Source organism: Natator depressus, chromosome 8, assembly GCF_965152275.1.
Source record: "Natator depressus isolate rNatDep1 chromosome 8, rNatDep2.hap1, whole genome shotgun sequence".
NCBI classification, from domain to species: Eukaryota; Metazoa; Chordata; order Testudines; family Cheloniidae; genus Natator; species Natator depressus.
The window spans coordinates 84,144,561-84,171,800 of NC_134241.1; the positions used below are offsets into that span (position 1 = coordinate 84,144,561).

General features: G+C 39.6%; 1 protein-coding gene across 2 annotated transcripts in view; it reads left to right on the top strand.

Annotated features, from left to right (window-relative positions):
• Window positions 1-27,240, top strand: part of LRRIQ3 (leucine rich repeats and IQ motif containing 3) — a 108,268-nt gene that overhangs the window by 21,238 nt on the left and 59,790 nt on the right. The window lies entirely within an intron of this gene.

The following is a 27,240-nucleotide window of genomic DNA, read 5'->3' on the forward strand; positions in this document are numbered from 1 at the left end:
CCCCAGGAGCTTTGCTATGGCATTTTTGGTTGATCAATATTCTAGCTTCCCTGGTGGAAACTGAGTCCATTCTAGAGATGGTGAGGTCCACTGAGATAGACCATAACAAACGACTGATAGATGGAATGTCATTACAAAAGGCAGAAAAATGTGGGTCTCCCAAGCATGTTTGGTGTTAAGATTGAATCCCATTCCCACCAATTCCAAAATAGAGATGATTTTTCCTCTGTGGCAGCAAGTTCAAATTCCTTCCAAAGGGCCCTCTAATCCAATTTTTCCTTATTTTTTCTTAATAGACTCAGTGGAACCATTGTTACTACCCTTATATTCGGAAGCGGTGTCTCATAACAGAAGCAATTCAAATCATAGCACATTCTTTTAACTTTTGAATAATGCAAATATCCCATTTTTGCTGGTCAAGTCATCTTGTAATTTTTTTAATAATCTCAGTAAATATGGTGTGAGCTTGTGCTGGGTCATTAAGGTCCAAAAGCCGGTTCTCCAAAGCTAACAAATAATTGGATGTGAGTTTCTCTCTGATTTTAGACTTGGATTCCACTTAATTTGGCTTGAGCTTACAGCTTCAAAATCATGAGTGAGGTACAATTTATCTCAGGATAAAGTAGTGAAAGAGCAGAAATGCACCCGCATTGCAGTTGATGATCACTGTCTGGTTTAAAAGCTACTATAAAGTTTGAGAAACAAGACCATTTTAAAATAGAACTGTGATATCATCAATCACACTGCTCGCTCTAGAAGAGGTGCATGTGAAATAACCTTTCAGATCATCACCTCTTCTATTATTCAAAACCTCCAGCCAAAATCTATTTAAAATTAAAAGAATGTACATTGTAGGAATATATCTCACCCTGTCCATAGAATGACTAGGGAAAAATAAAGGCAACATCCCATTTACCAAGTTGGAGGAAAAAATAAAAAAAATCCTTATCTCCAGTGCCTAGGCATTAAATTTCCCCAAAGCACAAAGATTGCTGATGGAAACTTTTCCAGAAGCAGGTTAATGAGAGATTCAAGCTCTGCTGACAGACTCATTATAAAAAAGGGAAACCAAAGAGACCAAATAAACATGCAGGACTAATAGAATAGATTAATCTGGGAAAATATTATTGTAGGCCTGAAAACATGGATTGTCAGGTGTTAACTTGCTAGTTATAACATTTAATTTAATAGAAATCAGAATGCCAGACCACTTACAGGTCTACCCCTTTTGCACTCTTAATACCCCCTTTAAAAGGAGTCAAAGCCCAGTAAGTAGAATGGCTTATTCTTTGAAAGCCAAATTTCCTGGAGAAAACTAAATCAAATTGAGATAAATACTTCCTAAATTCCAAATCCTAGGATTTACTTTTACTTTTTAAGTCCAGTAATATTCACTGAGACAGTTTTGATAGGAGTTTTACTGAAATCCCAGTTGGGTCCATCTAATCAATCCACCTCCCTCTTTCTAGGGCCTCTATACAAGATTTTATGGAAAAATACTTGTACTTTCACTTCACTCAGCAATATTGATAAAGGTTATGCACAGTTGTTCTTATGGTTCCTGATAATGTGAGGCAATATCCAGTAACTTTTTCCCTACATAGAGCAATTGATAAGTGTGAGTGCTCTCTGAAATATAACAGCCATCTCACTTGATTTATCAGAACTATTCAGTGGCCATTGTAGTGAAGAAGTATGAGTTAGTTGATGTAAGCTCTGCTCTCAGAGGAAAAGTTGACAGATTTCCTTGTTCCTTACCAAAATTTGGATTATTGTTGAAGGGTTAGGGAAGCTGTAGTCTAGAAATGGACTGAGTGTCAAGCTGGAAGTTAGGAGACTGGGATTCTACTCCAAACTTTGCCACTGATTTGCTGTGTGACTTTGGGCAGGTTACTTAATCATACTGTGCTCCAGTTTTTTTCTCCATTTGTAAAATGGGGACAATACCTACCCTTTTAAAGCACTATGAGATCTATGTATGAAAGTGCAGAGTATTATTATTAAAGGAAAATTCTGCCCTCAGTTACATCCATGAGATCCCAACGGACTTTGGTGATGGGGCATATGGGTAATTGAAGGCAGGATTTGGTTCTACGCCACTGGACTTCTATCCTTCCCTACTCTGGCAAAATAATTGTTGTTTCAATTAATAGATACTTTTTTTTTTTTTGGCTTAACCACTTCTTCACTCAAGTCTGTTATGAAAATACAGTATGATGCAACTTGGTTCTCTAGGTAATACTACATATTTTGGTTTTACTTTGTTGTTTGTGTGTTTTATTTGTGTTTTTACAAGGCTTGTGACAATTTGTATTCATTCTCTTCCTCCTTGTGTTTTTGGAGCAATCATTTTATTGAGCCTTGAACTTTTGCATAGTTGGCATTTTAACATACAGTTGTTCTTCTATCATTGTCATGATGTAGGTTTTATTCTCATAGTCTTCTAGAACAGGGTTATACCTTTAAAGTTTTTATTTATCATCCGTGATGTCTAGAATAAGAATGTATTCATGGATCATCAAAGCAATATTACATCAAAAGGGAGAAAAACTCTTCTCCTTGAATGTTTAGATTATATTTCTGAAGAAAATACATTTATCCAGCAAGAAACACAAGGAGCTTCAAAGGGACTAGGTGCATCATATCAAATTTACTACTTTTAGTTCTCATAAACTTTGGATTGCTCTCACATATTTATGTACTCTCCCCAGCCTGCTTATCTCTGGAATGAAAAAGTGTTCTCCCGAGATGTTTGAATGAATGCAATGTCAAGTACAATAAACCATAGGTAGGCAGTTCTTATCCAGGTCATGATTTCATAGAGAAAGACCAAAGGCAGTCTCCTATACAGTAGATACAATTTTAAAATAGTGAAACACAGACAAAGATAGGTTAGTTTTGAGACTAGACAGAAAACAAAAAAATCCTGCACATCACCCTTAATGGCTGAGTTCCCTAAGCCTTAGCTTTGAATATCAAGACTGTAGAACTCCAGTTTCAAATTACAGTGGGGTAAACTTTGTTCTTCATATTTCTGTAGTAGACAAGGTGAGCAGTGTACTCTGTGTGATTTTAAGATGACACATTAAAAACCATAATCCTGTTTGCTGTGTATGGCCATAAAAGAGCCCATGGCATGTTTTATAAGAATAGGAGTTTCCCACAATTGTTTATGTATTATTTGTATTACCATAGCAGTGAGGAGCCATAGTCATGAACCAGTTTACAAACACAGAACAAAAAGACAGTCCCTTCCCCAATTCCTTGCAATCAGTTTTTCATCTGTTGGTTATTGCTGTCCACTACACAACTGTCTAGAGAAAAATGTGTAGTAATAACATTGCATGCTTTAAGATCTTTGTTAGGAATCCTGAGCTCTTTATTGCATTCTGGATGACTAAGATGATCATACCACACATGCATGGCATAGTGCCATCTTATGGAAACTGAATTTATCTATAAGGAACTGCAGAGGCAGAGGAAGTAGTATAGAGACATGAAGGCATACCTGTTGAAATCCAGGTCTCATGGCAGTCATTGGGAGTTTTGCTATTGACTTCATTGGGGCCAGGATTTCACCAATGAAGTTTATGGATTCTCTGAGTAAGGCACTGAATTTGTCCTAGGCCCAGGTGTTAATAAAATCCTGCATTAAGATTCAGGGTAACTACTGCTGCTATCTGGGTCCAGTTAGTTCCAATCAGGAAATAGAAGGTTTGGGAATGTCTCTTTTGGCTAAAGGACCTTAAGAGCTAGGTCACAGAAGGAAACCTAAGAACAACCAGCCTTGGGTTAGAAGCTTAGACTGTCCTTTTACTGACTTACCAATTTCCCAAGGAAGAGGGTGATTATGAACATTAACTAGCTGGGCTGAGTCCATCACACCGTATCCTCAACTGGAGTCAATTTTAAAATTTCCTTTTGCAGAACATACAATAAACACAAATATCTCCTAGACTATATCTGTTGAGAAATATTTTTAGGTTTTAGGGTTTTTTGCAGCTTCACATTTCTTTCTTGAGAATCAATTCTTTCTTTGTATTCTGTCCATCAGGGATATAACCAGAACTGATATAGGATTATGACATTTCTCTGGGTATTGAGCCTCATTTCAAACACTTATTTCAATTTGTTTCAGTGATATTTTAATCCAGTTTTACTTGGAGATTGAAAATCCCACCCCATATTCTGTGTTCCAAGGATAATTTTGTTGATCATCTATCCTTATGAAGAGTGACAGGTTCTGGGTTATTTCGGACATAGATAAAGTTTTTCTCTGGGAAGGTGACAATTTCCCACATTTCAAGAAAAAGTCTGTGGACTAAGCATTGCCAAAACATTAAAATGATGGAGTTGGTGGGGCTGGTGTGGTTAGGTGTGCTTCAGCGTCAACCTCTGCTGTACTGAGAGTCTCCGAAAGACACAAGTGTGGTCTTCCATGTTCCTCAGAAGCTGAAGTTGAAATGAAGGAAACAAGTTCTCATTCTCATGCCCTGTAGGACTTACTACTTTTTAGTAGGTGAATTGTGTGTAAATTTAACAAATGTAATCTGTTTGACCCAACACATCTGTAAACATGGCATTTTGATAGTTTGGGAAAAAAATTGTTTCACTAGGCAGAAATAATGCCTCCTGTGCTGTAACAGGCCTCATGATTTTGCTTCCTATTTTGTATCATCCTGTAGTTGTTGGTAAACGTTATATCCAGAGTAACCCAAAGTAACAGTATTTATTAGCTCATTATTGGTAATATGGAAGATAAAGCATACCACTATAAGGCTGAAAATAATAACCACACAAGATGAGTCGTGACTTTTAGTGAGATTTTTATTGCATGAGGGCTCTTAGAACATTATTTTAAACCAAACTTTGGATAATTTCCTCCCCATTGCAATATGCTAGAAAGTAAGTTTAGCAAGAAGGATCTGATACAACACCAAGGTGTCTTTATGGTAGAAGAATGAATGCATGTCACTGATGACCTTATAATGATTAGTGAAGCATGAACAAAAAAGGGCAGGAGAGCTGATTCTCTTACTGGTGCTTGCACTGTGTTTGTTTATTTGGACATGTTCATCAGCCCAGAACTTTTTTAGCTCCTTGGCCATCCTTAGATCCATTCTCACATCTGTCAAATTGAAGTCAGTTTAGATTTGAGTAGTCCTGTAATAATCTTTCCCTCTTTTACCATTTAATAGATTCAAACATAACTTGTTCTTCCTAATGCTGTCAGCTAGCATGCTCTCCTCTCATACTTGCTTCTGCAATTATTCTTTCATGCCCTAAACAACTCACTGAACCTTGTCTTAGTTTCTTCAACTGTAATTTTGCTCATTTATACTCCAGCAGGCCACTTTTAACCTTTCCTTTCTCCCCTTGGTGCCATCTGTAACTGAGCCAAAACTTAGTAGCATGCTAAATAAAGCCTGTTTTAACAGATTCTGGGGTCAGAGGGTGATACTTTTGCTCAGATAAAATAAAATACTCCCCAAGTAGTCCTACTGAAACCAGTGGGACTGCTTGAGGTATAAAGAACGATTCTTTTTGAGTAAAACTGTCACCATGTGGCCTTCTGTCATAAAGTTCATTACCTTAAACTAGGTTTCAGAGTAGCAGCCGTGTTAGTCTGTATCCGCAAAAAGAAAAAGGAGTACTTGTGGCACCTTAGACACTAACAAATCTGTTTGAGCATAAGCTTTCGTGAGCTACAGCTCACTTCATCGGATGCATGCAGTGGAAAATACAGTAGGGGGATTCTATATACACAGAGAACATGAAACAGTGGGTATTACCATACACACTGTAATGAGTGATCAGGTAAGGTGAGCTATTGCCAGCAGGAGAGAAAAAAAACCTTTTGTAGTGATAATCAAGGAGGGCCATTTCCAGCAGTTGACAAGAACGTGTGAGGAACAGTGTGTGTGTGGGGGGGAAATAAACATGGGGAAATAGTTTTACTTTGTGTAATGACACATCCACTGCCAGTCTTTATTCAAGCCTAATTTAATGGTGTCCAGTTTGCAAATTAATTCCAATTCAGCAGTCTCTCGCTGGAGTCTGTTTTTGAAGTTTTTGTTGTTGTAATATTGCCACTTTTAGATCTGTAATCGAGTGACCAGAGAGATTGAAGTGTTCTCCGACTTGTTTTTGAATGTTATAATTCTTGACATCTGATTTGTGTCCATTTATTCTTTTACGTAGAGACTGTCTGGTTTGGCCAGTGTACATGGCAGAAGGGCATTGCTGGCACATATCACATTGGCCTGCACATCTACCAATGTGATATATGCCAAAAAAAACTTCAAAAACAGAGTCCAATGAGAGACTGCTGAATTGGAATTAATTTGCAAACTGGACACCATTAAATTAGCTCACCTTACCTGATCACTCGTTACAGTGTGTATGGTAACACCCATTATTTCATGTTCTTTGTGTATAAAAAATCCTCCTACTGTATTTTCCACTGCATGCATCTGATGAAGTGAGCTGTAGCTCATGAAAGCTTATGCTCAAATAAATTTGTTTGTCTCTAAGGTGCCACAAGTACTCCTGTTCTTTTTACCTTAAAATAGGAACTTCCACCCCTCTTACCCGGGTTCATTTTTAATCTAAGCATCATTAATAGCCAAGGATTCAGGGGTCAAATCAGGCTAATCTAATACTCTTATTGGACTCAGACAAGGTACAAAGTGTAGTGCCAAGCTGCACCCTACACTTGAGGAACAATGGCAACTGTGGCCCCTGACAGCATCATTTATCCAATCTTGAAAAGAGTGGCAGGACTGATATATATCTGCCATCTCCCTGATAATTTTGCTTGTACTTGCACAGTATGCTCTATGTTTTCATCTCAGCATTCATTTGTGGGTGGTAGGTTTCTTTTTGTCTTCTTAGATTGTAAATTCTTCTGGACGAGGGACTTTCTATGTGTCTTTATAGTGGGTTGGGGCCCTGAGCCTAACTGGGACCTTTGGAAACTAATGAAACACAAAAGATAATAAGTGCTCCGTAACTGAACTGATGTTCCCAGTCAGCAGGAATGCACAAGCTGTGTGTTAATTGAAGACTCAGAAAAAACACACTCAGGCTCAGATCCTTAGGTGTTCCAGGCCCTATTTTACCAGGTGGGTTGGGGGGAAAGGTAGCTTAAAGCTATCTTCGTGTTCCCCCAGTGCCCAGAATACTTGGCGTGCCTTGATGCAAGTTAGAGCAGCCTTAAGGCTGATATAACTTATTCTGGCTTCTGATGGCCCCTGTTCAAGTGGAATTCCCAACTGCCCTTCAGATATTAATCCACAAAGAGAAAAGTGAATGGTTCAGCAAATGACCCTGCAGTCATTATGGTGTTGGAGGAATAAAGACTTTTGGCAGTATATTAGGATTTACCTGTAGGGGAATTCAAGGAAACTGCCATCCCAGTTACAGTACTTCAGAAAGTCTATACCACAATCTTTTCAGGAATCTCGAAGGTATTATTAATTATTTTGATAGCACCTCATCCTGACTGGGGCTTTTAGGAGCCATACAAACATATATAAGTTACAGTCCCCATCCTGAAGACTGCTGCTTCTCCTTCCTGCTACAATGAGCTGTTGTTGACTGTCCATTCCCAGCTGAATATCAGAGCAGCCATGTGTGACCAGAGTTCCTGAATTAGCCAGCAGTGTGGGGGATAGCATAGTGCAAAACTTCTTCAGCCCATCAAGGGCTTGCCCTGGAATGGGGAGAAAGCAGTGGAGATACTGGAAAAAGAAGAGGCAAGTCAGAGGAGATAATGAGAAAATTAGAGGAAGAGCCAGGAGACTTAGGGAAACCGGAAGAAAGAGTGATGGAGCCAAGACTTGTGAAATAAAACTAGGGGGACCAATGCTAGAAGACAAGAGTTCAGAAGTCAGCCCTGGAACCAACCAGCAATAGGTAGTGTGTTAGGCTAGAATCAGCCCACAATAGGGTAATAGTTTATGATAGAGTCTATTAATCAATCCAAGATATCTACAAAGAGACCATTGCGATAATCCAGTCTGACCTCCTCTATAATGCAGGCCATAGATCTCCCCCCTAAAAAAATTCCTGGAGCGTATCTTTTTCAGAAAGTCTGATCTTGATTAAAAAATTGCCAATGATATAGAAACTGCTACAACCCTTAGTAAATTTTTCCAATTCTTAATTATCCTCACTGTTAAAAATGTATGCCTTATTTTCAGTCTGAATCTGTCTAGCTTCAGCTTCCAGCCATTGGATCATGTTATGCCTTTGTCTGCTAGTTTGAAGAATCCATTATCAACCCTCTGTAGCATTATAGTCTGTAACCAAGTCATCCCTTAACTTTATCTTCGTTAAGATTAATAGATTGAGTTTCTTGAGCCTATCACTATAAGACATATTGTCTAATCCCTTGATTATTCTCATGGCTCTTCTCTGAACCATCTCCAATTTATCAATGTCCTTATTGAATTGTGGACACCAGAACCAGTACTCCAGCAGCAGTTGTACCAGTTTCAAATACAGAGGTAAAATAACCTCCCTACTTCTATTCAAGATTCCACTGTTTACGCATCCAAGGACTGCATTAGCCCTTTTGGCCACATCATCACACATGTTCAGTTGATTATCCACCGTGACTGCCAAATCTTTTTCAGTCACTGTTTCCCAAGATAGAGTCCCTCATCCTGTAAATATGACCCACGTTCTTTGTTCCTAGATCAGGAGTTCTCAAACTGTGTTTTGGGACCCTAAAGTGTGTAATGACCCCATTTTAATGGGGTCACCAAGGCTGACATTAGATTTGCTGGGGTCCAAGGCCCAAGCTGAAGCCCAAGCCCCATCAACTGGGGCTGAAACCAAAGCCTGAGCCCCACCACCCAGGACAAAAGCCAAAGCCTTCAGTCCTGGACAGGGGGACTAAGGTTACATGCCCCCCACCGAGGGCAAAAGCCCCAGGGCAGCAGGCTTGGGCTTTGGTCCCCACTCCTGGGGTCATGTAATAATTTTTGTTGTCAGAAGGGGGTCACAGTGCAATGAAGTTTGAGAACCACTATCCTAGATGTATACATTTACACTCAGCTATTTTAAAGCACATGTGTGCTTGTGCCCAGTTTACCAAGCGACCCTGATCACTCAGTGTCAGTGACATGTCCTCTTCATTATTTACTACACCCCCCATTTTTGGGTCATCTGCAAACTTTATCAGTGATGGTTTTAGGTTTTCTTCCATGTCACTGATAAAAATATTAAATAGTGTAGGAACAAGAAGTGAATACCTGTGGGGACCCCACTAGAAACAAACCCACTGGATGATCATTCCCTATTTGCAATTACATTTTGAGACCCATCAATTAGCCAACTTTAATCCATTTAATGTATGCCATGTTAACTTTATTTTGTTCCAGTTATTTTAATCAAAACATCAGGTGGTACAAAGTCAAACACATTACAGAAGTATATTACATAAACACTATGAGCTTGTCACTGTGCAGGGCTTCTCCTAGCTCCAATATATGTGCTGCCACACCCAGTCTCTTGCAAGGAGGTTTGTCTTCTTAATAGAAGCAAACAGAAAAACAGTCTTTTAACTAACTCCTTACTTTCAGGTTTCAGCTCCTCCCCATTAGGGACCTCTAGCAGCTTTCCCATTTCAACCAGCTCTACTCCCTCTCTGGAGCAGCAACCTCAGAGCTGTCTCTATGAGCACCTGGCCCCTTTTTCCAGAAGACCTACCACAAAGTTAGCTCTGCTTCACTGAGGCTTTTCCACCTCAAGGCACAGGCTGTCTCAATCAATCCCTCTTTCATCTTATGTATTAGCAACCCTTTATAGGCTCAGATCTAGGCCAGCCCCCTTTAATTGGTTGGATTGGATTTATCTGCTCTCTGGCCCAGGGCAGCTGGGTTTAGTCTGTCCACAGGACTAGCTACCCTGTGACAGACCTTTATAAACCAAGCTTGTAATCTTATCAGAACATGATATCAAGTTAGTTTGACACGATCTATTTTTCATAAACCCATTGATTGGCATTAATTATATTATCCTCATTTAATTCTTCATTAATTAAGTCCTGGATCAGTGCTCCATTATCTTGCTTGGGATTGATGTCAGACTGACAGGCCTATAAATACCCAGGTCATCTCTTTTGTCCTTTTTAGATATTGGCACAACATTAGCTTTCTTCCGGTCTTCTGGAAATGCCCTAGTGTTCCAAGATTTATCAAAATCAACAGTAATGGTCCAGCAAGTTCCTCAGCCAGCACTTTTAAAAGTCCTGAATGCAAGTTATCTGGAACTTCTGATTTAAAAATGTCTGACTTTAGTAGCTGTTGTTTAACATCCTCCTGAGATTCTGGTGGAATGGAATGAGTGTTATCATATGATATGATTACATCTTCTGTTTATGTTCCCAAATACAGAACAGAAATATTTATTGAACATTTTTGCCTTTTCTTTTCTGGATTATTACTGATAAATCTACCATTTCCATCTGGTAAGGGACAATGCTATTGTTAGGTTTCTTTTTGTTCCTAATATTCTTAAAAACCTCTTTATTGTCCTTAACTCTGCTGGCCACAGATTTTTGTTTATGTCCCTTGTCTTTCCTTACCAACTTTCTACAATTCCTAGCTTCTGAATTATTTTCATTACTATCAACTTCTCCTTTATTCCATTTATTATATAATATAGCTCCCTTTACTTTCCCTCTAGATCAGGTTGGTTTCCTCAGTTGTGGAATTGTGATTTTTTGAGGTTTCTAGTAAAGACCTCTTAAACAGTTTCTAATTATCATTCATATTTTTCTAATTCTTCCTCCCAACTGATTTGGCTCATAATTGTTTTCAGCTTTGTGAAATTGGCCCTTTTAAAACACCAAGAACATAGATTACTGGTCTGGACTTCTGTTTGCACATTATAAATGTGATTGAGTCATGATCACTTATAGATTCATAAATATTAAGGTCAGAAGGGATCATTATGATCATCTAGTCTGTCCTTCTCACAGTGCAGGCCACAGAATCTCACCCATCCACTCCTGCAATAAACCTCTCACCTATGTCTGAGCTATTGAAGTCCTCAAATCATGGTTTAAAGACGTCAAGGTGCATAGAATCCTCCAGCAAGTGACCCGTGCCCCATGCTGCAGAGGAAGGCGAAAACCCCCCAGGGCCTCTGCCAATCTGCCCTGGAGGAAAATTCCTTCCCGACCCCAAATATGGCGATCAGCTGAACCCTGAGCATGTGGGCAAGATTCACCAGCCAGATACCCAGGAAAGAATTCTCTGTAGTAACTCAGATCCCACCCCATATAACATCCCATCACAGGCCATTGGGCCTATTTACCATGAATAGTTAAAGATCAATTAATTGCCAAAATCGTGTTATCCCATCATACCATCTCCTCCATAAACTTATCGAGTTTAATCTTGAAACCAGATAAGTCTTTTGCCCCCACTGCTTCCCTTGGAAGGCTTTTTCAGAACTTCACTCCTCTGATGGTTAGAAACCTTCATCTAATTTCAAGTCTAAACATCCTGATGGCCAGTTTATATCCATTTGTTCTTGTGTCCACATTGGTACTGAGCTTAAACAATTTCTCTCCCTCTCCGGTATTTATCCCTCTGATATATTTATAGAGAGCAATCATATCTCCCCTCAACCTTCTTTTGGTTAGGGTAAACAAGCCAAGCTCCTTGAGTCTCCTTTCATAAGACAGATTTTCCATTCCTCGGATCATCCTAGTAGTGCTTCTCTGTACCTGTTCCAGTTTGAATTCATCCTTCTTAAACATGGGAAACCAGAATTGCACACAGTATTCCAGATGAGGTCTCACCAGTGCCATGTATAACAGTACTAATACCTCCTTATCTCTACTGGAAATACCTCGCCTGATGCATCCCAAGACCGCATTTGCTTTTTTCACGGCCACATTACATTGGCAGCTCGTAGTCATCCTGTGGTCAACCAATACTCCAAAGTCCTTCTCCTCCTCTGTTACTTCTAATTGATGTGTCCCCAGCTTATTACTAAAATTCTTGTTATTAATCCCTAAATGCATGACCTTGCACTTCTCACTATTAAATTTCATCCTATTACTATTACTCCAGTTTACAAGGTCATCCAGATCCTCCTGTATGATATCCCGGTCCTTCTCTAAATTGGCAATACCTCCAAGCTTTGTATCATCCGCAAACTTTATTAGCACACTCCCACTTTTTGTGCCGAGGTCAGTAATAAATAAGATTGGTCCCAAAACCGATCCCTGAGGATCTCCACTGGTAACCTCCCTCCAGTCTGACAGTTCACCTTTCACTATGACCCGCTGTAATCTCCCTTTTAACCAATTCCTTATCCACCTTTCAATTTTCATATTGATCCCCATCTTTTCCAATTTAAGTAACAATTCCCCATGTGGCACCGTATCAAATGGCTTACTGAAATCTAGGTAAATTAGATCCACTGCATTTCCTTTGTCTAAAAAATCTGTTACTTTCTCAAAGAAGGAGATCAGGTTGGTTTGGCACGATCTACCTTTTGTAAAACCATGTTGTATTTTGTCCCATTTACCATTGACCTCAATTTCCTTAACTACTTTCTCCTTCAAAATTTTTTCCAAGACCTTGCATACTACAGATGTCAAATTAACAGGCCTGTAGTTACCCGGAACACTTTCCCCCCACCCCCCTTTCTTAAAAATAGGAACTATGTTAGCAATTCTCCAGTCATACGGTACAACCCCTGAGTTTACAGATTCATTAAAAATTCTTGCTAATGGGCTTGCAATTTCATGGGCCAATTCCTTTAATTTTCTTGGATGAAGATTATCTGGGCCCCCCGATTTAGTCCCATTAAGCTGTTCGAGTTTCGCTTCTACCTCAGATATGGTAATGTCTACCTCCATATCCTCATTCCCATTTGTCATGCTACCATTATCCCTAAGATCCTCATTAGCCTTATTAAAGACTGAGGCAAAGTATTTGTTTAGGTATTGGGCCGTGCCTATATTATCCTTAACCTCTACTCCATCCTTAGTGTTTAGCGGTCCCACTTCTTCTTTCTTTGTTTTCTTCTTATTTATATGGCTATAGAACCTTTTGCTACTGGTTTTAATTCCCTTTGCAAGGTCCAACTCTACTTGACTTTTAGCCTTTCTCACTTTATCCCTACATGTTCTGACCTCAATAAGGTAGCTTTCCTTGTTGATCTCTCCCATCTTCCACTCCTTGTATACTTTCTGCTTTTTCTTAATCACCTCTCTGAGATGCTTGCTCATCCAGCTTGGTCTACAACTCCTGCCTATGAATTTTTTCCCCTTTCTCGGGATTTCCCCCCTTCCGATAGCTTCTGCAGCTTTGACTTGAAGTAATCCCAGGCCTCCTCTGCCTTTAGATCCATAAATTCTTCAGTCCAATCCACTTCTCTAACTAATTTCCTTAATTTTTGAAAGACAGTCCTTTTGAAATCAAAAACCCTAGTCGCAGATTTATTTTTGTTTATCCTTCCATTCAGTTTGAACTGAATTAGATCATGATCACTTGAACCAAGGTTGTCCCCTACAACCATTTCTTCAATGAGGTCCTCACTACTTACCAAAACCAAATCTAAAATGGCATCCCCTCTAGTCGGTTCAGCAACTACTTGTTGAAGGAATCCATCAGCTATCGCATCTAGGAAATTCTGAGTCCTATTATTATTACTAGCACTTGTCCTCCAGTCTGTATTTGGGAAGTTAAAGTCTCCCATGGTCACGCAGTTCCCATTAGTGTTTACTTCATTAAAAACATTAAAGAGGGCTCTATCCATATGCAAATTAGATCCCGACGGTCTATAGCACACCCCAAGTACTATCACAGGGGAAAAAGAAAAGGAGTACTTGTGGCACCTTAGAGACTAACCAATTTATTTGAGCATAAGCTTTCGTGAGCTACAGCTCACTTCATTGAATGCATCCGATGAAATGAGCTGTAGCTCACAAAAGCTTATGCTCAAATAAATTGGTTAGTCTCTAAGGTGCCACAAGTACTCCTTTTCTTTTTGCGAATACAAACTAACACGGCTGCTACTCTGAAACCTATCACCGGGGAGGCTCTAGTAGTTTTCTTCCCCAATGTGATTTTTGCCCAGACGGACTCGGTCTTATCCATTCAATCACTTCTTATTTCTTTACATTCTACCTCATCATTGATATACAATGCTACTCCACGACCTTTACCTTTATTTCTGTCTTTCCTAAACAGCACATACCCTTCAATACCTGTAGTCCAGTCATGACTACTATTCCACCATGTTTCTGTTATCCCTATAATATCTGGTTTTACTTCCTGCACCAGTAGCTCTAGTTCCTCCATTTTGTTACCTAGGCTCCTCGCATTGGTGTACAAACATCTTAATTTTTGCTGTTTGGCCTCGCTCAAATTCTTTACCCAATTAGGCACGGACATTCTACAGCCGGTATGACCTATTAGACTGGTATCCACACTGCCCTTCCTCCTTAAGTTCATTCTCCTACCCATGGCTGTATCCTTTCTTACTTTGTTTTCTTCCCTCTCAATGCTAAAATCTGGCGTGGAGATTATCTGGACATCTCCCAACCATCTCCCCCAAATTCCTAGTTTAAAGCTCTCTTAATCAGTTGTGCCAGCCTCCATCCTAGAGGTCTATTTCCTTCCCTACTCAGATGAAGTCCATCCCAAGAGAACCTCTGTCCATGAACGCCTCCCAGTGGCCATATATCCCAAAGCCCTCCTAAAAGCACCACTGCCTGAGCCATCTGTTGATAGTCATAATCTTGTCACACCTTTGTTGCCCTTCTCTAGGAATAGGCAGAATCCCACTGAATATCACCTGAGCCTCGATTTCCTTAAGTGTCTTCCCCAGCCTGGCATAGTCTCCCTTGATACGTTCCAGCGAGAATCTACCGGTATCATTTGTTCCCACATGAAGGACAATCAGTGAATTCTTTCCCGCTCCCTTTAGGATCCTTTTCAACCTCAGGTCCACATCCCGTATCTTAGCACCTGGAAGACAGCACACCCTTCTATTCTCTGGATCAGCTCTGGTTACAGGCCTGTCTATTCTTCTCAGTAAGGAGTCCCCGATCACGTAGACCTGCCTTTTCCTGGTGACGGTGCGATTCTCCGGTCTATCCCCTTTTCCATCTGGCTGCAAGTTCTTTCCGTTCCTATTCTCCCTTGTAATCCTCTTCAACCCATCTTGTATCCTCCTGGGGCTCATATTTGGTGTAGTCTCCATTGACTCTTCCCCTTTTCCTTTAGGACTAGCTGCTCTTCTCTTCTTCCTTGCCCTTCCACCTTCAGTGACCACCCTTCTTCATTTTCCAACTCTGCAAACCTGTTCTTGAGCTCTATTTCTCCTTCACTAGCCCGTCTTTTCCTCTGCTTGGTTCTCTTAGTCAAATGCTTCCACTGTCTATTTTCTTCACCCAGCAGTCTCCCCTCAGAATTCTTCAGTCCTGCTTCCAACTGGAAGTCTGAGCTTTTCCCTTCAGCTACCTCATGTCTTTGCTCCATAATCCACTCGAACCCCCTTCTAAACTCAACCAGACTTTCCACCTGCATCTCCAATCCTCGTATCTTTTCTTCCATCAGCTCTATCAGACGGCACTTCATGCAGACAAAACTCTTTCCAGGTACCCCCTCCAGGATCTTGTACATACCGCAGCTTCCACATCCAGTCATCTTCATTGTGTCTTGCACTACCTGGGTCACTCCCACTGCTGCCTCTGTATCTGTCACATCCTTCCCACCTAAATCCTGTTAATCTTCTCCTCCAACAGAACTCGCACTCAAACTCCCCTGTTTACAGTTCTGTTTGCTGGCTCCTGTGCTGCTGCAGCTAATTCTTAGTTCTGTCATCAGTTCCTCTTTATCTGTCAAGACAAGGTCAAATACAGAATTCCCCTGTGTTGGATGTAACACATTTTGAGTTAGTAAATTGTCATCTTTTATAAGAGGTGGAAAGAGAGAAGAGGCAGGGTAGGAAGGCAGCCCACTTTAAAGTTGTGCTTGAGAGATCATTCACATGTCATTATGCCCCTGAGAAAGGCCATACAATTTAATACTCTTTTGCAGTGTAATCCATCTCTGCTAGTAAATACCCAACACAGATTACAGTAGCACTGCACATCACTAATGAGCTACACTGGGAGCTTAAAGAACATACCAGGGCTGTATATTTTCATTCCTCTGCTCTCAAAACCTGTATATTTTTTCAAGTCTTTGCCTCAAAATGTGCGATTTTATTATTTATTACAGTTTTGTATTTTTTTAAAGTAATTTCACTCTCTATTACAAAAGGACACTGCTTTTACTTGCTTTTCAGCATTTTCTGCATGGGTTTCTTATTGTTATTCTGGAAAAGAAATGCTGTGAAGAGGCTGCAATGTCCTAATAATTTTCAGATAGAGACAAGTAACCCTAATGCCTAAACACATAATAGCAAAGCTGTACGCTCTTAAACTAATAGCTGTTCAAAGTATAAACCTTTCAAAATTTTGTCCTTCATGCTTATGCATTTTACAGGTTATTAATGGCACATTACATATTACCATAAAAACTTCAGTGTCTCCGTAATGGCTTGAAAACTCTTTCATTAATATGTTAATATGAAGCCCTTTGCAGATAATGTGTTGTCAATCTTTTTAAAGGACTGTATGTTACATTCTAAAAATTATACACTTATTCTTTGTACTACGTAATTACTGTGACCAGCAAGGGTTTCCTTAAGATTTGAGGATCACTTTCAAACAGTGTTTCTTATAGTTAAATTCCACCCCCAACTTCTTTTTTAAAGGGCTAGTGTCAAAGTTGTCAGGCTTAAAATTTTCTCAATTAGATAAGAAACACAAGTAAAAAATTAAATTAGAATGGTGGATGACCTTACAATAACAAACCCAGTGTTTTGTTGGAACATAGGATTTGCTATGCTGTATTGGACCTGTGGTCCATCTGTCTTTTATGGTGGCCTGTACCAGGTGCTTCAGAAGAAGATTCAGGAAACACTGAAATGCTCAATTATGGAATACTCACCCACAGGAGAAGTTTCTTCCCAACCACCCCATCAGTTAGAGTTGGGTTATTCCCTGAAGCACAAGGATGTATATCCCTTTCTGCCTTTTTCTTTTTGAAAAATCCTATCTAATATAATTGGATATTTTCATTTTTCATATAAATGTCCAAACCTTTTTTGAATCCTACTATGCACTTGACATCAATAACATTTTATGACAATGAGTTCCACAGGCTAAATTATACATTGTTTTAAAATAAAAGCATTTCCTTTTATCAGTTTTGAATGTGTAGTATTTAAATTACATCATATGTTTCCTTTTTCTTGTATTAGGAAAGTGAGTATGAGTGCTCAGTCTACCTTATCTATAGCATTCATTATGTGAATTCTTCTGTTATGTTCCCTCTTATTTATCTCTTCTCTAAACAGTTCCAATCTTTTCAGTTTCTCTTCATTTGAAAGTTTATCCATGGCAGGTGGAAACCGGGAGGACAACTTGTTGGTCAGTAATAATGTGCTTGTTTGAAATGGTAGATGAGATCCAGACACTTTGTCATTCCCTGGCCGGATCCAGAGACATGAGGTGTTCACGTGTGGTCCATAGTCGTTTTCATGATTTCAGGCGTTGTTGAGATATGTTATCCATAACCTGCCGATGGGAAGTTCTGGGTAGTCTTCGGTGTGTTTAAGTTCTTTACTGTGGCTATATTTCAGTGGATAGGTGGAGGTTTGTTATAAGTCACACAGAAAGCCATTGTAGAGGTGTTGATTTTAAAGTTCCCGTGATGATTCGCATGGTCAGATTCAGATGCCTATCCACAAGTTGGGTATGGCAGCTTCTTGTCCACACCTGCGCACAGTACTCTGCAACTGAGTACACCAGGGCCAAGGCTGATGTTTGTAGCATTGGGGCAGTTGATCCCCAGCTTTTTCCTGCTAATTTTTGAACAATGTTGATACAAGTCTTCACTTTAGAGGCTACTTTCTTGAGGTGGTCATGAAAGGTCAGTGTGCGGTCAAGAATGACACCAAGATATGTTGGCTTTGGGTCATAACATACAGTTTCACCACAAAACTTGACAGAGTTTTTGTGCAATTCTGTTGTCAAGGTGGAAAGCAGAGACTACTGATTTGCTCAGATTTGGTCTCAGCTGCCATTTTTGAAAGTACTCCTCCATGATCTTAAGGTCAGATATAAGGATCACTTCAAGTTCATTAAAAAGAAAAAAGAAAAGGAGTACTTGTGGCACCTTAGAGACTAACCAGTTTATTTGAGCATGAGCTTTCGTGAGCTACAGCTCACTTCATCGGATGCATAATATGCTATAACATGCTCAAATAAACTGGTTAGTCTCTAAGGTGCCACAAGTACTCCTTTTCTTTTTTCTTTTTACGAATACAGACTAACACGGCTGTTACTCTGAAACCTTTCAAGTTCATTAAAACTACAGGCCTTAATTGCAGGTGACAAATCATAAGCGTATGCAAACTTCTGTGCTATCATTTCAGGCATATCACTCATGTATCTAGAGTGTCGGAGTAAGTACAGAGCCTTGTGCTATCCCATTATTCAAAGTGCACAGTTTGCTGGTTTGACCTCCAAGGTAAACACATATCCTTCGGCCGCTAAGCATAGTGTTCAGCAGCCTGAAAATCCACACACAGTGGATCACTTTGGCCAGTTCAGTAGCAGACCATCCTTCCAGACTGTGTCATATCTGACAGATCTTGAGTTTTGAGTCTTGAGTTTTGTTGGAACCCAGCCTCAATGTTTGCAGTGAGAACCAGGACCTGGTTGCAGCAACTTCTGTGTGTGGCTGAAAACCAGCTTGCTCCTTGGGTAGGCTGGCATCTACAGTGGGCCTGACTTGGTTCAGAATCATGTACTCCATCAGATTGTTCATGGTGCTTAAGAGGGACAATGGCCTATCATTAGAAGGGTGATCTGCAGTTTTGCAGGCTTTAGGAGTGTATGACCTTAGCATCTCTCCACACATGGGGGATTTCAGTGCTCTCCAGGATGTTGGTGAAAAGCTGCATCACAGAATCGTATGACTGAAAGGGACCTTGAGAGGTCATCTAGTCCAGTCCCTTGCACTCATGGCAGGACTAAGTATTATCTAGATCTTCCATGACAGGGGTTTGTCTAACCTGATCTTAAAAATCTCCAGTGATGCAGATTCCACAACCTCCTTAGGCAATTTATTCCAGAGCTTAACCACCCTGACATTTAGGAAGTTTTTCCAAATGTCCATCCTAAATCTCCCTTGCTGCAATTTAAGCCCATTGCTTCTTGTCCTATCGTCAGAGGTTAAGAAGAACAATTTTTCTTCCATCTCATTGTAACAACCTTTTATGTACTTGAAAACTGTTACCATATCCCCTCTCAGTCTTCCCTTCTCCAGACTAAACAAACCCAATTTTTTCAATCTTCCCTGATAGGTCATGTTTTCTAGACTTTTAATCATTTTTGTTGCTCTTCTCTGGACTTTCTCCAATTTGTCTACATCTTTCCTGATATGTGGCACCCAGAACTGGACACAATTCTCCAGTTGAGGCCTAATCAGTGCGGAGTAGAATGGAATAATTACTTCTTGTGTCGTGCTTAGAATATTCCGGCTAATACATCCCAGAACGATGTTCGCTTTTTTTGCAACAGTGTTACATTGTTGACTCATATTTAGCTTGTGGTCCACTATGACTCCCAGAGCCCTTTCTGTGGTACTCCTTCCTAGGCAATCATTTCCCATTTTGTATGTGTGCAACTGATTGTTCCTTCTTAAATGGAGTACTTTGCATTCATCCTTATTGAATTTCATCCTATTTACTTCAGACCATTTCTTTAGTTTGTCCGGATAATTTTGAATTATAATCCTATCCTACAAAGCACTGGAAACCCCTCCCATCTTGGTATCATCCACAAACTTTATAAGTGTACTCTCTATGCCATTATCTAAATCATTGATGAAGATATTGAACAGAACTGGACCCAGAACTGATCCCTGTGGGACCCCACTCATTATGCCATCATTATCCATTTCCATGCCAGTGGACCCAGATTATATAGAAACTCAGGATAGATACTATTTCTTCCTGTTGCTTTTCCCAATTTCATGGCTGCATTGATCTCCTTACTTGTGAATGGTTCAGATTATTGGGATGCTGGAGCACATGTGGACATCTCACCTGCCGAAGTTGATGCTGGACTTGTCTGTGATACTGTTTGTCCACTGGCTATTTTGATGTCCACAAAAGTTTAGCAGTGATGGTGTTGGCTTTCACCTGCAGCCTAGTGGTATGTGTGGGATTTGCAGCCCCCAGGTGTCTCAGAAGGTTCTAGGTGCATCTGATCAAGTGTGTGAAGTTTAGACTTTCTACACATTCAAGCTCTGTTTCTGCCTTGCTGCATCCAGTGATGCCTGGAGGGCTTTTTGAATTTCTGGGTCTCTACACTTGTCATATTTGTGGAGGAGCTTTTGGTTCTCTGCAGTCCAGCAAGGAGCTTGCAATGAAATCTGTCTCCAGGGGATGTTGTTCTTTGTGGTGGAGATTGGGAGCACAGTAAAACATCCAAAGTCTTCGGCATTGGGGGAACGTGGGAGATTGTATTGTTCACAGTCATAGTGAAAGTGGTCTCGTATGCTTGTTTGAAATTCCAGAGCGCCACCAGTTTTTAATAGAGAACTGGGATTTGAATGCCAATACGAGTCAGTACTGGTCTGGGCTGGCTGTTTAGAAGTCATTGAGGACAATTCACGATGCAGGTATTGGTGTGCCTGTATCATCGTTAGAGATGAAAGTCAGGTCAGGGCAGTATCCTCTGCCCTATCTTGTAGAATAGAAAGTGATGCACTGTTTCACATCAAAAAGGAGGAACATATCATTTGCCAACACTTGGTGTGTCAGTTCTTCCCCTCCAATGTTGTTTCTGGCATAGCCCCATTGCATGTGGTGACTATTATAGTTGCCCACAAATATAGCAGGGTTCCTATGCATTCTGCGGAGCTGGTTGAAGCCACTATGTACCAGCTGGTTTATATGCATTAATGATGGTTAGTTTGCTGATGCACACAGAGATTGCAATTGGTTCTTTGTGTGCTGTAGGAAGTAGAATCACATATTTGTTGATCTGCTTTATGTAAGTTGCCAGTCCATATTTTGGGTGGAAAATGAAGACTTTCATGTGATCCACCCTGTTAAGTAAGAAACCATGACTAACATCCAACAGGTGACCAAACGTCAACTGTCAACCTTCTGGTCAAAAGATCAACAAAATAAGCCTAATGCTTCCTATTACAGAGTAGGAATAGCCTAAGGTTGACTCATCACTCTGTAAGCTTCTCCCCATGGGCTAAATTGGAAGATAATTGCTTAAAGACTGGTTGATTAACCAGTTAACAAGGGAATCCAGCTCATCAGCTGGGGTCAGTTAAAAGGGAGACAGGAAGGCAGAAGGAAAAGGAAGGGCAACAAAGCCCAGGATCTTAGACAGGTGGGAACCCCCCAGCCCTTTGTATAGGAAGTAGGGTGAAGCTTGGGAAAAGTCCTACGCTGTGGGGACACAAAACTATACAAGACATTGTAAATAAAGCACACTGTGGTGAAACTACACGTGAGGACTGCTTGCATAGTAACATGCAGGGCGTGGGGCATGCATCCTGTAGCACTTCCTTTGTTTACTAAATCAGGTAGTTTTCAAATGCAAAACATGTTTTGATATATGTTTTTTTCCCCCTTACATACCCCACACATTTAAGGTAATTTTATTTAACTAATAATTTTTTTTTGAAAATGCTGTTTTTGTTCATGTTTAATTGAATTTCTATTTCCATCCAAATGCTTGACACAAATTGTGAGTAAAAAAAGTAAATATCATCTCATAAATAAAAAATGCATCATTCTCCATTTCCTAACATAATTTATAAAATCTAAAAATTAAGAATCTGAATAAATGTAAATTAAGCTATGTAATTGCTTAAATAAAGATGTATAGATATAGCGTGTCCTGTTGGTTAGCAAAAAGAAGTACCAAAATGAGTGTAAAGACTATATTTAGTTGCAAATCAACATGTTTTAACTGTTACCAACCAATGACAATCAACATTTTTAGGTTAGGAAAGTAACTAAAAAGTACAAATGCAAGAAAAGATTAAAATAAATTATTTAAATCAAGGTTGTTTTGTTGTTTTAAATCATGATTAAATTTAGTGATTTAAATTATTTCGGTTTAAATTCATCCACTTTACATTGAGCCGAGGTGTTCATTGACACAGTTACACCTAGCTCTTTCCTAGACTGTTAGAGTTAATTTAGAAACCAGTAAAGTTTATGAATAGTTCAGATTTTTCCTTCAAATATGCATCAGTTTGCATTTATCAACACTGAAATTCATCTGCTGTCCATTTATACATCTTCGATAGGTCCCCCTGAAGTTACTCACAGTTTTCTGTCGATTTTACTAACCCAAATAATTTTTTGTCATCTGCAAGTTTTGCCACCTCGCTACTTCCTGCCTGTTACAGATCATTAATAAGTCTTTGACAAAAGTTTTGTGTATATCCGAGTAAATTATATAAACCAGTTCTCCTTTACAGACTATTTTGTTAATGCGTTTAGAAAATTCTAATAGTAAGTAGTGAGGCTTTTTTTTTTTCCTTATCAGAAGCTGGTTTTTTTGTCTCCACCATATCATGATCATCTAGGTATATTATAATTCTGCTTTTAATGATTGTTTCAACCAGTTTACCTGGTACTGAAGTAAGTCCCACTTGTCTGTAATTCCCAGGATCACCACTTGTGCCTTAAAAATAGGTAGAACATTTGCTATCTTCCAGCCCTCCGGTATAGCAGTTGATTTTAATAAGAGATTGTTTATTTTTGTTAGCAACTCAGCCACTTCCTTCTTAAGTTCTTTCAATAATCTTGGCTAAAAACTATCTGAGCATTGTAACTTGTTCTTCCTTAATTTATCAATTTGTTCTAGTCCTTCTTTGGATATTTCAGTCAGATACTACCTCACCTTTATTACCTGAAAAACTATGTCCAGAGGTGTGACGCTCTCTATATGATTTTATAAAAGTATTTTATAAAAGTATGAGTGTGAATATAATGAAACTAAAATACACTTCATGCAAAAGGTCTCTTGTAAGGTATCATTACAAAGCTTATAATCTACTGAATATAGTCATCCTATTTGTATAAATGCATCACTCTTGTATCGGAAACTAGAAATATGAAATATAACTCTTGAGGGCCTATTGTAGTTATGCAAAGTGCGGGCCATTAATGGTGGTTTGGAATCTTGATGGCTCCCATCAACCAGGACAATTGACTGTGGATGGCTCTGTTTGCAGGCAGGCCTTCCTGTGAGTCAGGCTGGGAGGAATGAAGGCTTGGGGTCTCACAGGACATGTGATCATGTCACCTGAACTGGAATCCATCTTTAACCTGGTGTTTTTCCACGGAGAAGGAGGGGTGGGAACCCAGAGGGACAAAGGATTCCTGCCTTATGCAAAAGATGTATAAGTGGGTGGAACAGAACAAGGAGAAGGAGCCATCATGAGAAATCCCCTAGCTACCACCTGAGCTGGAACAAGGGCTGTACCAGGGGAAAGGATTGTGCCCAGACTAGCAAGGTGTCCAGCTTCAGTCTGTGAAAGAAACTTATTGAAACATCTCTAAGGGTGAGATTTTATCTGTATTCAGGTTTCAGAGTAGCAGCCATGTTAGTCTGTATCCGAAAAAAGAAAAGGAATACTTGTGGCACCTTAGAGACTAACCAATTTATTTGAGCATAAGCTTTCGTGAGCTACAGCTCACTTCATCGGATGCATATAGTGGAAAATACAGTGGGGAGATTTTATATACACAGAGAACATGAAACAATGGGTGTTACCATACACGCTGTAACAAGAGTGATCGGGTAAGGTGAGCTATTACCAGCAGGAGAGTGGGGGGAAGGGGGGGAGGGGGTAGTGATAATCAAGGTGGGCCATTTCCAGCAGTTGACAAGAATATGTGAGGAACAGTTGGGGGGGGGGAGAAATAGTTTTACTTTGTGTAATGACACATCCACTCCCAGTATTTATACAAGCCTAAGTTAATTTTATCCAGTTTGCAAATTAATTCCAATTCAGCAGTCTCTCTTTGGAGTCTGTTTTTGAAGGTTTTTAGGGAAGAATTGGCACTTTTAGGTCTGTAATCGAGTGACCAAAGAGATTGAAGTGTTCTCCGACTGGTTTTTGAATGTTATAATTCTTGACGTCTGATTTGTGTCCATTTATTCTTTTATGTAGAGACTGTCCAGTTTGGCCAATGTACATGGCAGACCTAATAGTGGCAATTCTTCCCCACCCCCACCCCCCCGCTCTCCTGCTGGTAATAGCTCACCTTACCTGATCACTCTTGTTACAGTCTGTATGGTAACACCCATTGTTTCATGTTCTCTGTGTATATAAAATCTCCCCACTGTATTTTCCACTACATGCATCCGATGAAGTGAGCTGTAGCTCACAAAAGCTTATGGTCAAATAAATTGGTTAGTCTCTAAGGTGCCACAAGTACTCCTTTTCTTTTATCTGTATTCAGTTTGTATTACTATACTAGACTTAGACTGGTGTGTTTTATTTTATTTTGCTTGGTAATTCACTTTGTTTTGTCTGTTACTACTTGGAACCACTTATATCCTACTTTCTGTACTTAATAAAATCACTTTTTACTTATTAATTAGCCCAGAGTATGTATTAATACTTGGGGTGGGGGGCAAACAGCTGTGCATATCTCTCTATCAGTGTTATAGAAGGCGACCAATTTATGAGTTTACCCTGTATAAACTTTATACAGGGTAAAACGGATTTATTTGGGGTTTGGATCCCATTGGGAGTTGGGTATCTGAGTGTTAAAGACAGGAACACTTCTGTAAGCTGCTTTCCATTGAGCCTACAGCTGTGAGGGGATGTGGTTCAGACCTGGGTCTGGGTTTGCAGCAGGCTAGTGGGCCTGGCTCAAACCAGGCAGGGCACTGAAGTCCTAAGCTGACTGGGCAGGAAAGCAGGGGCAGAAGTAGTCTTGGCACATCAGAAGGCAACTCCCAGGGGGTTTCTGTGATCCAACCCGTCACAGTGGTGTAGTCAAGCAGGTTCTGTGCACAGCTGATTGCTTTGAGATACTGGTAGTGATTTTAAGTGAATTTTAAGTGTGGTGGCTGGAGAACAGACAAAGTGGTTACTGGTTTGTTATTTTCTGTTTGCTTATTTTGGGTAAGGGAAGTAGCGACAGAAAAGGAAGCAAAATAAGTAAGAGGGAAGATCAGAAGAAGCTAAAACTGCACAGGTGTGGGAGGGTTTTGGGAGTTGATTTTGACTAGCTATATTGACATTAAGACTTCTTATCCCTTGTCTCCACTAGGGTTTTCTTGATGTAAAAATACAAATTATTTTGTTTTGTAGTGAAGACATAACCTTAAGTGCTGATACAAAATCCCATTGAAGTCAGTGATAGTGGATGGTGCCCCCATTTGCCCTCTGTTATAAAAAGAAAACCAGTGGCAAGCAAAAGCTTGTTTTTGCTGATCCTACAATTCAACATAAATATTACGTTTTCCCTTCCAAATCCCCTCTTCATTCCCCACAGATGTAAATTAATTTGTCTCAAGCCTGTTCCTCTGAAAATGTCCTTTTTGAATGAGTTCAAAACTGTAACCCTGCACCCTGTTACAAGAGGTAAATATATTTTTTCTTGATTTGTTCTATGCATTAAATAGAAAACTCACAACATGTCATATCACTGGAATTTGTACAGTTATTTGGAGATCTTTTTCCTAGTTAGTTAGATCGGGGATGTAAATTGACACTAAATTTGGATCAGGGACTTGCTTTCAGAGTGTGAGTTGTTATCAAAATATTTATTAATAAAATTTAACAACACTTTGGGCTTTATGCATAAGACTTTGATTTTGTCACAGGTATTTTTAGTAATAGCCATGGACAGGTCGTGGGCAATAAACAAAAATTAATGGAAGCCTGTGACGGGAGGAGGGACAAACAAAACGCTGCCAGGGCTTGCAGCTGCTTCAGCCCCATGGCTGCTCCTGCATCAAGGTCAGACCCAACTTCAGCTGCTGCTCTGGCGGGCTGGGGATCGCTGTTCTGGTGGCCTGTTGCTGACTATTGGTCAGCTGTTCAGGCTGCCCGGGGCTGACAGCTGCTCCAGCCCTGTCCCAGAAGAAGTCCTGGAGATCCCAGAAAGTCATGGAATCTGTGACCTCCCTGACAGAATTGTAGCCTTACATATGCATTTGAAATTGTCTACTATCTTCTGAGTTGTACAGTGTCATGGTTGGACAACAGGCTGACTTTTCCACATGACAGGTAGAAATACAATATAGGGCCTGAAACAAAGAGAAGAGAACCCTATATTTAAGGCCCAAATCCATTTAAATCAATGGGGAACCTCTCAGTTGATCTCAGTGGGAGTTGGATCAGCTTTGGGAAAAGGAGCTCATGTTTACAATACACAGTGAGTCTGAGTTTCATTTACATTACAGCCCCTTCACACCGATGAAGTGAGCTGTAGCTCACGAAAGCTTATGCTCAAATAAATTGGTTAGTCTCTAAGGTGCCACAAGTACTCCTTTTCTTTTTGACAGTATAAAGTATCCTTAAAGTGAATGTAAATATAATTAAGCTTGGAAGGATTAGATTTTTTTTGGTAACTATCTGTAAACATTGATTTTCATTATACATACATAGACAAAAATATTTCCATTGATAATAATCAAAATTTACAGACAGGCAAAGTTATAAAAATGCTACTTGAGAATTTATTAGAATTAGATTTAAGGATATTTATTTGTATATTTTGATGTGATTTTGACAATTTGTGTTAACATTTTAGTGGTTGTAAAATGTTAACTTTTTGAATCTCAGTGTCTGTCACTAAATTATTTTCCGATACCCCCCCTAACTTTCTATAGCTATGAAAACTGAAATAGCTAAAAATCTAAAAAAAGTTTAAAAATAAATTTTAGAAGTCAAAATGATCAAAAAAACTAATTGTGCCAAACCTAAATGTAATTAATTATATATAGCATGGAATTGTGAGTTGTAGAGTCATTTAAAAATCAAAAGGAGTACTTGTGGCACCAAAAGTCAGAAATCCATTGTGTATATCAAAATTTATATTTTTAACTAGCAAAAACATAAATTAATGTATTTGATTTACAAGTTT